The 13,759-nt window shown below is 45.5% G+C and overlaps 1 long non-coding RNA gene across 1 annotated transcript; it reads right to left on the bottom strand.

Moving 5' to 3' along the window:
* Positions 1 to 4,926: 4,926 nt before the first annotated feature.
* On the bottom strand, positions 4,927 to 5,586 carry LOC106150039. Its single transcript, XR_001236592.1, has 2 exons — positions 5,442 to 5,586; positions 4,927 to 5,227 (listed from the first exon to the last, which is right to left on the bottom strand). It is a non-coding gene; the product is annotated as an uncharacterized LOC106150039 (long non-coding RNA).
* Positions 5,587 to 13,759: the final 8,173 nt, after the last annotated feature.

Raw genomic sequence — 13,759 nt, 5'->3', positions numbered from 1 at the left:
GGCAGGCACTGTGCCGCTGAGCTAAAGCCCCAGACCCTGGAAGCTACCTTGAACGTCAGGCTTTAGACTGGACTGCATCAAATCAAGGGCGAGTCTATGACACGCCCATAAGTGACTGCCTGAGATGAGTTTGACCACCGCCCAATGAGAGCACATTCCTCCCGGAGGAGACCACAGCTGGGCTGCTCCTTGTTCCAAAGATGTTTTCTTTATTGGTGCCCAATCTACTTTCCATGAAATTTTTACTGAGTGAGTCATATGTCTGGCCTTTGAAGTCAACCTTCAGAGGTGACACTGATGGTGGCAGTTTGTGGTTAGGCGTACGCAAGTGTTTAACTTTTTTCATTTTTGCTTTGAATTGTGGTCTTTAAAAAGTCCTATAATTTACCCTCTTACCCAGTTTTAAGTGTACTATTACCTATATTTGCATTGCTATATAATAGATCTGTAGTCAGGCGTGATGGTACCCACCTGTTATGGTTTGTGTCTAGATGTCCCCCCAAAGTCTCAAGCAGGTCAGAGGGCTTTTCAGAGGTACCTGAATCTAGAGTGTGTGATGCTGGGATTAAGAATGTGAGCGCTACACCCAACCGAGGGCAGGTAGCCAGCACACAATACAAGGAACAGAGTCTTGCCTCCCTCCCTTGCTGCTTTTGTTATTTTGTGGGTGCCATGACCAGTTTCTCCTCTGCAATGCCCCTCTGCCACACCGTCCTACCTTGGATCCAGCCAATTATGGACTGAAACCTCTACAAATTGTGAGCCAAATAAACCTTTCCTCCTTTAACTGCAAGTGTCGAGTATTTTATCTCAGCAACAAGAAAAATAACCCTGTAGGCCCAGTTATTACATAGGCTGAGACAAGAGGATTACTTGGGCCCAGGAATTGGGAACCAACCCGGGCAACATAATAAGACCCTGTCTTAGAAAAACAAAAAACAAAAAACACAACAAACAAAACATCTGTAATTTTTCATATTGCAAAACTGAAACTCTTCACCTACCAAATTACTCCCTTCTTTCCCCTCCTCCACCCTTGGCAACCACTATTCTATTTCCTGTTTCCATAGCTTGGGTTGCTCTTAAATATGAGACATAAGTCAGATCATGCAGTCCTTTGTGAGTGGCTTATTATATTCTCAAGATTCATCTATATTGTAGAATGCAACAAGATTTCCTTCTATTTTAAGGCTCCATGATATTCCACTATATTTATAAAACATATTTTCTCTTTTTTTAATAAAACATACTTTCTTTCTCCATTCATCCATTAATGGATATTTGGGCTGCTTCCACCTCTCGGCACTTGTGAACAATGCTGCAATGAACATAAGTTTGCAAATATCTCTTTGAGATCCTGCTTTCACTTCCTGTGAACACCAGGAAGCGGAATTGCTGGATCATATGGTAGTTCCACTTCTGGAGTTTTGAGGAAGCTCCACACTATTTTCCACAGGGTCCGCATGATTTCCACCAGCAATACAGTTTCTCGACATCTTCAGCAACGTACATTATTCTCTTTTTTTTTTCTTTTTGCCTTTTTGAGACAGGGTCTCGCTATGCAGTTCAGGCCAGCCTTGAGCTCACTTTGTAGCCCAGGCTGGTCTCAAACTTGCAACGATCCTGCTGCCTCAGCCTCCCGAGTGCGGGGATTACAGGCATGGGCCACCATGCCTGGCATAGTGTATGTTATTTTCTGGTGTTTGATTTTTTTGGATTTTGGTAGTAGCCATCCTAAACAGGTGTGAAGTAGTATCTCATTGTGGTTTTGATTTGCATTTCACATTGGTGACATTGAACATCCTTTCATATGCTTGTTGGCCACCTGTCTATCTTCTTTGAAGAATATCTATTGAAGTGTTTTCCCTATTTTTTTTAACAAAGTTGCCCCCCCCCCCACCGTTGAGTAGTAGGAATTCTTTGCATATTCTGGGTACTAACCCTTTATCAGATTATAATTGGGCTAAGCGTGTTGGCTCACGCCTGTAATCCCAGCACTCAGGAGGCTGAGGCAGGAGGATTACTGGGAGTTCAAGACCAGCCTGGGCTACAAAGTGAGCTCAAGGCCAGCCTGAACTGCATAGCGAAACCCTGTCTCAAAAAAACAACAACAAAAAAAATTATAATTGGCTTTCCCATTGTATAGATCATCTTTTCACTGTGTTCTTTCTGTTGATAGACAGGAATTTTTAGGTTTGAGGTGGTTCTTGTATTGTTTTTTATTTTTGTTGCCTGTGTTTTTGGTATCACATCCAGAGAATTACTGCCAAATCCACCTGTAGGAGGATTTCCTCCTATGTTTTCTTCTAGGAAGTTTAAAGAGTAGGTCTTTCATTCACTGTGTGTGATGTAAGGTAAGAATCCAACTCTGTTCCTGAGTGTGTGTGTCTCCTGGCTTTCCAACACTGTTCTTTAGAGAGATTGTTCTTTCTCCACTGTGGTCTTGGGGGCACTGTTGGAGATTGTTTGGCCATGGATATGAGGGCTGATTTCTGAACTCTAGTCTAGTTGTCTGTTTTTATGCCAGTAGTCACATCATTTTGATCATTGTAGCTTTGTAGTATATTTTGAATTCAGGAAATATGAGGTTTCTGAATTTGTTTTTCTTTTTTAAGATTGTTTTGGCAATTTAGGGTCCCTTGAGACTCCATATAAATTTTGGAATGGTCTTTTCTACTTCTGCAAAAGATAAAATGCCATTGTGATTTGTTTTGTTTTGTTTTGTTTTGTTGTACTGGGGATTGAACCCAGGGCCTTCAACTAAGCTATATTCCCACTCCTTTTTTCTTTATTATTTTGAGACAAGGTCTCACTACACTTCTAAATTGCCCAGTCTGGGCTCTAATTTATGATCCTCCAACCGCCCAGAGTGCTGGGATTATAGGTGTGCACTACCGTTCTCCACTTATTTTACTCTTTTTGATGTTATTGTAAATGAGATTGTATGCTTAACTTCCCTTTTGGACTGTTCATTGTTAGTATATAGAAGCTTCTGTGTCCTGCAACTTCCTTAAATTCATTTATTAGTATTAGAGAGTGGGGTTTTGGGGGGAATTGTTTGTTTGCTTTTGTTTTTGTCTTTCTGAGACAGGGTTTCATTATGCAATTTAGGCTTTTTTTTTTGTTTTTTGTTTTTTGTTTTGTCTCTTTGAGACAGGGTCTCCCTATGCAATTCAGGCTGGCCTTGAGCTCACTTTGTAGCCCAGGCTGGTCTCGAACTCACAACAATCCTCCTGCCTCAGCCTTCCGAGTGCTGGGATTACACACATACGCCACCACGCCCTGCACCAGGCTGCTTTTGAACTCACTTTGTAGCCCAGGTTGGCCTCAAATGTGCAGTGATCCTCCCACCTCAGCCTCCCAAGTGCTGGGATTACAAGCATGCGCCACCATACGCGGTGTTAGTATTACAGGTTTTTGTTTGTTTGTTTTTGTTTTGTGAAATCTTTAGTCTCCCAGGTATAAGATGTGTCACCCCCAAAAAAGATGATTTCACTTCTTCCTTTTCACTTTGTACCCTTTTTTCTTTTTCATGCCTAATTGCCCTAAGACTCCTAGCACTCGTTGAATGTGTACATGCAGCAAGAGTCAGCACTCTGGCCTTCTCCTCGATGATAAGGAAGAGCTTTCCTTTTTTCATGTAGAGTTTGATGATAACTGTGAATTTTATACAGTTTTAGTTTTAAAATTTAAGATTTGGGACTTATTTTGAAACATTAAATTTGGCAGACACTAGTAAGGCATTAGAAATGATATCCCAGCTGGAGATACAGCTAAGCAGTAGAGCACTCAACTAGCATATGTGAGAGAGAGAAGTAGATAGAAAAGAAGAAAGAGGGAAAACAAGGCAGGTTTCCAGCTGGCCAAGTGGAATCAACTGGCAACCAAAAACTCTGCATATACCTTTTTTAGATGGGGCTGTATGGAGACTCATGGGACATACTGTCTTGTGAGCTATCCTTGCAGACTAAGATTTCCATAGAAATGATTACTATGCTCTACACAGGAAGTACATCCAATCTAGATGACCAGTGAGAAGCCATTCACCTGGATGATTCTTTAAATGCAACCCTGATGTTTTGTACATATGAGCTCAAAGATCTGGCTACTATAGTGAATGGGGACATCCCTAGATCTACTGCAGAGGGAGGAGAACTTGTAAAAAAGACGAATCACTTTCTTCCTAGGCATTTGATGGCTTTGGAGACTCAGGATATCCAAGTATAGAGATCTTTCCTCTCCAGATATGAATAGGAGGCAGTAGAAGGAAAAGCAATCAGAAAAGAATAAAGTTAAAAAAAAAAAAGAATAAAGTTTATTCTGATAGACAAGTCCCAGGATCACATTCTGTGCATAGAGAACAGACCTTCATCAAGTAAGGGAGATGGGTTAGCTACAAGAGCTTGAGAAATACTACCTTAAAGAGGACCAAGGTGCATCTGGTGCTGTGGCTTGTTTTATGCTTGGTTTTTAAGTGATAAATTGATTTGGGATTAAGAGAGAGACAGAAGCTTGGTTTATTCACTCACTAACCCCTTCCTGAGGATTGGTGATGGGGAAAGAGACACCTGCTGAGTAGCCACCATAGGCTATGGAGGGGAGAAGGCTCAGGCCCACAGAAAGAGGCAGAGGTAAACAGCATGAGGCAGTGAGGAGAGAAAGCTGTGAGGCAATGCGCACAGCTAACAATTTAGAAATTCCCCTGCAGCATTTGCAGTGTCTCCTCAGAAACAGTCCCTGAGCGCACAGCCCTCTACAGCGCATTAGCAGTTTGTAGTCCACGCCCTCGGGTGCTTTCCCCGCATCCCCGTCCTCATTCCTGACCCTGCGTTCCATGCTGCTGTCTGGCCTTACGGTGACCATGACTGTGTGCACGATGGGAAAGAGCAACCGCAAGGCAGACAAAGAGATGGACCCAAGACAGCGCCAGAGAGAACGCGCGAGGCATGAGGCTTTAAACACAGCTGCAGAATTAAAACAAAAATGTCAAGGGAACGGAGTGTTCCAGCTGACTGAACTTCCTGTTGACGGCCTCTGGGGAGGAGGGTGAGGCCTGGAGCCGAGACCTGGGGGAGAGGGAGGGCCGGGGGTTGAAGGAGGGAGACTTGCGACTCCAGACGCCAGCCTGTTCACCCTCGGGTTGGGGCTCCCGTCTGTGGGGGTGTTGACACTCATTTCCTGCAGCTGGTCACGGTCAGGGGAGGCTTTCTCCGCGAATGAGCCCACCCTACAGAAAAACAGGATGTTAGCTTTCAGAGCTAATGGAGCCGTGAGATGCAAATTCCTTCCTCGCCCCATGCCCAACCGCTGCCACCCACACCATTCCCCCCTTCCGCTCTGCTGTGTGGCTTCCATCAGGGGCTGCCCGGCTGTGTGTGATCAGATTTACTCATTTCATTCCAGTTTCCAATTTATGGTCTTTTTGATGAGGAGTCCCTTACCCGTCCCTGGGTGGCTGATGAGAACGAAATTTGCCCTCTCGAAGCACCTGTGTGGCACCGCCCCTGAGCCTCCGGGCTTGCCCGGGCCCCTTTGCCTGCAGGCTCTCTGTGGGGCAGCACAGGCTGTGTCTCTTTCCTGTTCACACTCGCCCCTTCTCTTGCTCCTATCTGCCCCCTGAAAGCCCTTTCTTGTGCAATGAAGGAAACAGGAACAGGAAATACAGAAGCAACCCTGCTTAAATTCATTATCTCCACAAGGCAAATGTTACCTGCTTCTACAGGGGCCAACACCAAGCGTAAACCACTTCTAGAATAGCATTCTGAGTGGCCGAGGTCAGGGTCCACCTCCTCCTGCCCTGCACCTTCCTCACCCCTCCACCCTTTTTGTTGTGGCCTCCTAGGGAGCCAGCGCCTCCAGATGCACCCTGCTGCAGGACATTTGCTAGTATACTTAATTTGCATTCTGATCCCGATGTTCAAGGATCTATTGCTGCGCTCCCTGATATATGACAGTCCTGCAAGCTAGGGCCTCTCTACCTGCTTGGTAGAGACTGCAGCCAACATGAAAAGGTTTTTTAAAAGTTTCAAAGGATCAGGAAGCAGAAAAGGTGAATGAGGATAGCTGAGTTTAGGCAGTGTCGTAATGATATGACCCATAAGGTCATAATGGTGTGGCAGAATCACAGAGAAGACTTTGGAGCCAGGGGCTATAAAGGGGTGAGTGCAGGGAAGCTAGTTGCTGTGTGGTAAAATGTAGAAAAGATGCTTAGATCCTTGACTATGCCAGAAAATACCCTACGTGCATGTATTTGTGCACTGTTTAGTTCTGGGAACGTTAAAACTGGTTTTCAAAATGGAAAGACACTATTCAAATAATGAAATTTATTTAGAATTGAGGTATGAAGACTTTCTTCCTCCTTTTTCTTCTTCCTCATTTTCTTCTCCTTCTTCTGCTTCTTCTTCCCCTCCTTCTTCCTGCCTCCCCTGTCCCTCCTCTCTCTGCCTCCTCAGGATGGGCAAACATAAAATACAGAATTGGATCTGAACTGAGACTATCCAAAAACTATTGCATGAAATACAGATGTGAAGAAATGGGACAAAGATGAGTGTTTCCTCTGAGGTTAGGCTATATCCAAACAGAGACACTAATAAGGAAAAAAAAAAAAAAAACAGTTGGAAATCACAAGCAGGGAGCTTTGCACTGAGAGGTGAACTTGAGATCATGCTGTGAAGAAAATGTGCAACCTGGACCCACTGCTGCTTATTGCTACCATGCCCCTGTGTCTAGTAGTGACCCCGTGTCTAGCACACTTTCTCTGCACTAGCGCCATTCTGAGCATTTCATGTGTCCTAGCTCATGCGAATCTTACAACAACCCTGTACGGTGAGTTCTGTTAGCCCCATTTTACAGAGGAAGAATCTGAGGAGCAGAATGTTTAAGTACCTCAGCGAAGAACACAGCTGGGCCCAGGAAGGCTGTCATCAGAGCTGACCTGAAGCTGCTATGCCACAATCTGTCTATTACAACACTCTGTTGTTACTACATTTTTAGGTGACCACGCAAGAGCTGGGTTACAACATGAATTTCCTACTGTTTTGCACGTGGCTAGTATTCATTCATCCACCCAAAACGTATGTACACCAAATCTGAACCCAGCACTGACCACAGAACTTTAACCAAGGCGTTCTGGAATGGAATGTGTCCTTATTAAGCTTGAAGTTTAGCTGCAGATAAAGAAAGTAAACAGGCAATTACAAATCCCGGCAATGACAGGGGCAGGATAGGTATGAGATGGCAGTCAGGAAGCAGCTCTGTCCCAGCTGGCTTGGGATGGAGGCAGGGTCAGGACTGCCTTCCTGCAGGAAGCCTGAGAATGGCGAGATGAACAGGAGTCAGCCTGCTGCAAAGCAGGGATGCATTCCTGGGAGGCAAGAGCCCCCTCAGAGGCTCTCCCTTCTGGAGTTCAGAGCACTGGAGCAGGGAGCTGACATTTGTGTCAGGAGATGGTGTGAAAAGTCGTGTAAGAAGTCAGGCTTGCCAGGCATGGTGGTGCATGCCTGTAATCCCAGCACTTGGGAGGCTGAGGCAGGAGGATCATTGGGAGTTCGAGGCCAGCTTGTGCTACAAAGTGAGCTCAAGTCCAACCTGAACTGCATAGTGAGATCCTGTATCAAAAAAAAAAAAAAGACAAATAAATAAATGAAGCCAGGTTTTATCCTGAGCATGCCTGGGAGTCAGTCCATCTTTAGAAAGATTATTACCTGTGGGTTGCAAATGTACCTGTGGTACAAAGGGATGCTAAGCAAAATCAGAGACCAGGAAAATGTGTAGGAGATATGGAGCCATGGGAACCAGGGTGCTTGTTTAGTCCAGCTGTGAGCTGCTGGTGGGTCTGATGGAGGGAGAGTCACGTTGAGATGTTTCTGAGCTGGGATTACAGCGCCTGGTAGGTAAAGATTAAAGAGAAACCTCAAGAGCCTCCCAGGTTTCCGTCACCAGCTAATGGGTGCACAGAGAGACCATCACCGGAGGGAAAGAGGAACTAAACAAAACATGGGGTTTTAGGAGATTTTTACAAATGCGTACTTTGCTACAGAGGAGCACAAGAATTCACTGCATGGAAAAATTTCACATACACCCCTTCTGGTTACCCACCTAAGGAGATAGAGGAGATAAGCCACTGGCACGATTTGGGTACTATTCTCATCATCTGCTTCATTTTATTAGTGCAGGATCATTGGAGATATTCGTGATAAGGCCAAGAGGATGACAGCCAAGTTTAGACAGGTCTTGCTCAATGCAAGATACTGACTCGTTCTGGTACGTGCCTTTAGTAACAGCTCTAGACATTACTAGGAATATCCCAGAACTGTGATGTGAAAGAATTTCACGGAAGCATATCTTTATTTCCGTACTTATCACCCCATCTATGTTCTACAACACATCAGTTCTTTCTTCTTTGTTAAGAGTAAGAGCTGAGGGGCTGGGAATTTAGCTCAGCAGCACAGCGCCTGCCTGGTAAGCGCAAGGTCATGAGTTCGGTTCCCAGTGCCGGAAAAAAAAACAAAAAAAAAAAAAACAGAAAAAAGAGTAAGAGCTGGATGTGGTGGCACACACGTGGAATCGCAGCACGCTGGAAAGCTGAAGTAGGAGAGTCACTAGTTCAAGCCCCAACTGGTCCGTTTAGTGTTGAAGTGAGTCCCTGTCTCATAATAAAAAAATTTGAAAAGGTACAAGGAAGTAGCTCAGTGAGAAGGCCCGGGATTCAATTCCTAGTACTTCAAGGGGAAAAAAAGAAAGGGGCTGAGGATGAAGCACAGTGGTACAATGCTTGCCTAGCATGAGTACAGCTCTTGGGATCAACCCCAGGGAAAAAAAGAAGGGAGGGAGTATCTATACCACTGGCTGTTTTATAGTTAGATAGGAGCTAAGGCACTTCAAATTCAAGCAGTGATAACTCTTTTTTTTTTTCACTTAATTTTTTTTTCCTTCCTAAAGTAGTTTTTAGTAGTTTCTTGCTCGCTATTACTGCCTCCAATCCTTCCAGGTCTCTCTGTCTTCTGTGTGTCTCTTGGGTTCTGCCCCGCTCCGCCCCCCCCCATGTGTGTATGTGTGTGTGTGTGTGTGTGTGTGTGTGTGTGTGTGTGTGTTTCTTTCTGACCTTCCCTGCTGGTCTCTTTCTCCCCACGTCCGCCTCCTCCTTGCACTTGTGTGTCTCATTTTGTCTTCTTCTTTTTCTTTTTTTCTGTCTTTTTGAGACAGGGTCTCACTATGCAGTTCAGGCTGGCCTTGAGCTCACTTTGTAGCCCAGGCTGGTCTTGAACTCCCAACAATCCTCCTGCCTCAGTCTCCCAAGTGTTGGGATTACAGGCGTGAGCCACCATGCCCAGCTCCATTTTGTCTTCTTGTAAGTTTGTATTTATCTGAATCAACCAGATGTCTCTGGCTATAAAAAAACACACTGAGTCAAATAGCTTAAAGTATTTAAAAATGCATTATTTTCACATAGCAAGGAGTCCAGGGAACAGTTCCTCCAGGGTGGGTTACCTTTAGTGCCTCAACAAAGTCACTGAGTTCTTCATTCAGTGAACATTAGTGTCAATGGTGTCTGGCTTTGATTTAGGCACACAGGATACATAGCAATGAAAGGAAAGGAAAGGGGAGGGGAGGGAAGAAAATAAAAAAGGAAAAAGGGGGAAAAGGAAAGAGAAAGAAAAGAAAAATATCCATGCCTGTGACATTTATATTCTGGCTCTTCACAGCTTTGCCTCATGGTAGCAAAGTGGCTGCATCAGTTCCAGTTAGCATTATAAGCAGGATCACACACTGGACTTAGGAAGCCTTTCCTTCTGTATGTGTTTGGTACTGAGGATGGAACCCAGAACCTAGCACATGCTAAGAGAGTACACCACTGAGCTACACCTCCAGCCCTTTTTATTTCTTTAGTTCAAGGCAAGGTCTGGCTAAATTGCCCAGGCTGACCTTGAACTTGGCCATTTTGCTCCCTCAGCCTCCTTAGAAACTGGGATCATGGGCATGTGCCACCTCACTCAGCTGTGTGTGTGTTTCTTTATCATGAATGACAAAGATTTCTCCTTTTGTCTCAGGCAAAATTCCTTACCCTTCCCTAGAAGGGTTCTATCAAGGGGAATGGTATTAGTTTATGCCACAAACTTTGAGAAAAATCTTAAGGTTAGTGTAAAGAACTCTGCCCCTCCCCCTCACTGTAAACCCCTCACCCACGGTTCCTCTCAGCATTGCTGGATGTCCACCTAACCATTCCTTTAACATGCTCTGTAGTCAAAGAAGCCATGTGGGAAGCAGGCACTGGACCAGTCATCCTGTGATCCTGGCCACCTTTCACCAGAATCCCTCCTCGCCCTTTACTGCAACCTGCTGACGTCCATTCTGGAAGGTTGCAGGCCGTCGTGTGGAGGAATGCCTGCTTGTTTGGTTACTCCCATGTTTCTTCCTCATTACATTCAGGTTGTGCCCTGGACTCCCAGAGAAGCACTGCTGTGTTCTCATTGTGCCCCATCAGGTAGCATGTGATGTCCATTTGTCTCTATTAGAGAAGCTTGTTTTGATCACTCAATTAATATGGTGTCCGTCGGCTTCTTCCTCTGCAAAGTTACTTCTCTCCCATTGTAATTAATGAATAACCTGTAGAGACACAGTTTAAAATTATGTAAAACCCCATGCCTCAATCCCACTTTTACCCACTGGATTTAGCATGTAGTGTTGCTTCTTTCCTAAAATTATTACAACTCTGAGGACTGGCATAGGGCCATTTTTCTGCCAACTTTTCTTTTTTACATTTGCTTGTTGGCATTGTGCTCTGAGAACGAGTTTTCTCTTCACTTGCTTATTCATTTATTTGTTTACATCATCATGGATTCATGAACTTCAAAGAGTTATAATCCATTGCAATCATTATTTTGATGCTTGTCTTATCCCAACATGGGTAGCACGAATTTCTGCAAATTGACTCCTGTGATATCATATATCTCCCCATCATTCAGTGAGCATGACCTTACTCTCTGAGATGTGACGTTCTAGGCTTTCTCATTCAGTCCCCACCCCTGTAACAGCCATTTCCTCCATGGAGTCCTGGTTGTGTTAGTGGAGAAACGGTATTTGGAAGCCAAGACCTGAGCTCTGATTACTCCAAGTACTGGGCTGTCATTTCTCCTGAGCTCTCTCAGTGTACCAAAATAGAGAATATAGATATGTATGTACTGTATACACTTTTATATCTGCCTTTTTTTGTTTTTTGATGCTGGGAATTGAACTCAGAACCTTGCACTTACCAGGCAGGCACTTGTGCCACTGAGCTATATCCCTGGCCCTGCATTTATTATTATATCTATCTATATACACTGGAAAAAAGAATTCACATCTGCACCTCCTATTCCAGCTGAACACCACAAAATGCTCTTCTAGCCTTCCCTCTTTGCATATTTATACATCCCCCCCATGAGAAATCAGCTCCTACCACCCTCAATACACCTCCTTAGTGCTCAGTGTCACGGTTTAGAACTAAACTGTCTCCCCAAATGCTCACGTGTTCTGAGCCAGGGCTTTTGGAAGGTGACTGGATCAGGGGTGCTGTACTTATCAGAGAAGCTCAGAGCTAAACCTGCTGTGAGGAGATGGGGTCTGGATACAGGAGTGTGTGGTCCTCTCTTCGTTTTCTGCTTCCTTCCCGCCATGAGGTGAGCAGTTCTTCTCTGCTGGGCCCCTCTGCCATGCTGTTTCTGCCATGGAGCCAACTGACTGTAAAGTGAAACCTCTAAAAACCGTGAGCCCAAATAAAGTGGTGTTGGGTATCGTATCCTAGTGACATAAAAGTAACCAAGGCACTCAGTTTCCCTAAAGGGCCAGTCTCCTGACCTCCATGGTGCCACTGTGCCACAGGCCCCAGGCCCCATCAGGAGCTGTCTTTATGAGCCTGGCTACTATTTTCATCCCTGCCCCACAGTAAATCCATAAACACATTCCTGTCTTTGTGTTGTCACTGCAGTGTCATCAGCATCATTTATCAATGATGGTCACTTGTGGCAGAAGGAACTGAGGGGGTTTTGTGGTGTTTTGTTTTATTTTGTTTTGCCACATTCCCAGGATTTAGGGCTGAAGTACATAGAGTCAGCCCGCTGTGTCTACAAGTTCTGCAGCTGTGGAGTCTACCAATTGTGGGCTGAAAGTATTTGGGGGGTGATTGCATTTGTTACCACACCTTAATAAACAGTTATTTACATAGATATTGTATGTCATCTAGAGATGATTTCACTAGACGGCAGGATTCGTGTAGGTTATATGCACATCCAGCTCCATTTTATAGAAAAGACTTGAGCATCCACAAGATTTTGGTATCTGCAGGGGGTTAGGTGTCTTGGAACCAATTCTCTGTGATACTCTGTATTTAAGTTTTGGGTTTTTTGTCAGGAGAGTTGGTACCAGGAATCGAACTCAGGACCTTGAGCGCAGCAGGCAGGTACGCTCTGAGCTATATCCCCAGCCCTGTATTTAAATTTTGGTTAGTATTTATAGTCATGAGAAAATAGTCCCTCCTTGCTCTGAAATTTAACAGATGATTGGCAGCACAGTGTGATCACTTATGAAGAGCTGATTGCCTGGAGCGCTGTATGGGCCTGAAATCTAATTCAGTTACTACTTAACTTAGCATGATCTCTGCCGATTTCTCTCCCATTAGGTCCTTTCTGCCACTGGACATTCATCTTGGAAAGGCTCTACCTTTGATTTAATGGCAAAGATCCTACCAATGTGCATCCTTCATTCATTCATTCACTCACGCATGCATGCATACACGCATGCAGCGCCCCTTCATTCTTCCACGTTATCTGATGAAGGCCCATACGTGCCTGGAGAAGCCTGTGGTATGAATGTGGGTCCTCCACCCCGTCCTTCCCTGGTCCGAGCCACCTCTCTGGTGTTCTTGCTCTGAGTTCTGCCCCGTCCCCTGTGTACAGTTCTCACCGTCTGGCATGTGAAGGGGAAGTCACAGGGGAGCAGGAAGGAAGGGCATCCCGGTGAGTAAGCCAGACGCCCTAGTGGGGAGCAACTTCTCAGCAGCCACTTTCCTTTGCCCTTGGTTGTCACCTCCTCCCACAGAGCAGCCAGAAACCCGGCAAGAACAGCGTGTTTAACAGCTTGGTCATCACCTTACGGTTTCTGGGGATCTTTAGGGAGCCAGGGAGGAAGGGCCAGCTCTGGCCTGTCCCTTGCCCTCTTCTATTTATTCCAAGGAGTAGGTCTCTGCCTGCACCCCAGGAGCAACAACTTGGGATTGGGGTCCCGCACGCGTTTGCTTCCTGAGTCCTCTGCCCTCTGCCTGGGGAGGGTGTGAGCAGGGCGTGAACAGCTGCTGCAGGTCGCCTTGGGTGAAGGTGATGTTATCAGTCTAACGGTTTCCGCCCTCCTGTTGGTGTGGCCAGAACCTGCACAGGGGGCCATTGTGAGCAGAAAGAGGGATCTGGTGGAGGAAGAAGGCAAAGGCCCCAGGAGCAGGGTTCGAAGTCATGGTGAAAAGCTGGGGTTGTTGGCCCACGCCTGTAATCCCCCCACTCAGGAGGCTGAGGCAGGCAGATTGCCACAAGTCTGAGGCTAGCCTGGGTTGCATGAGTTCAAGGCCAGCCTGCACTGTGTAGCAAGACCCTGTCTCAAAAAACCCAAACAAACAAATAAACAAGAAGTCATGGAAGGGGGCTGGGGGTTTAGCTCAGCGGCACAGCGCCTGCCTGGCAAGCACAAGGTCATGAGTTCAATTCCCGGTACCGGAAAAAGACAAAAAAAAAAA

Source organism: Chinchilla lanigera, unplaced genomic scaffold, assembly GCF_000276665.1.
Source record: "Chinchilla lanigera isolate Chin_1 unplaced genomic scaffold, ChiLan1.0 scaffold00061, whole genome shotgun sequence".
Classification (NCBI taxonomy): Eukaryota; Metazoa; Chordata; class Mammalia; order Rodentia; family Chinchillidae; genus Chinchilla; species Chinchilla lanigera.
Note: the sequence above shows the minus strand (reverse complement) of the source record. Positions and strands in the feature narration are given on the sequence as shown.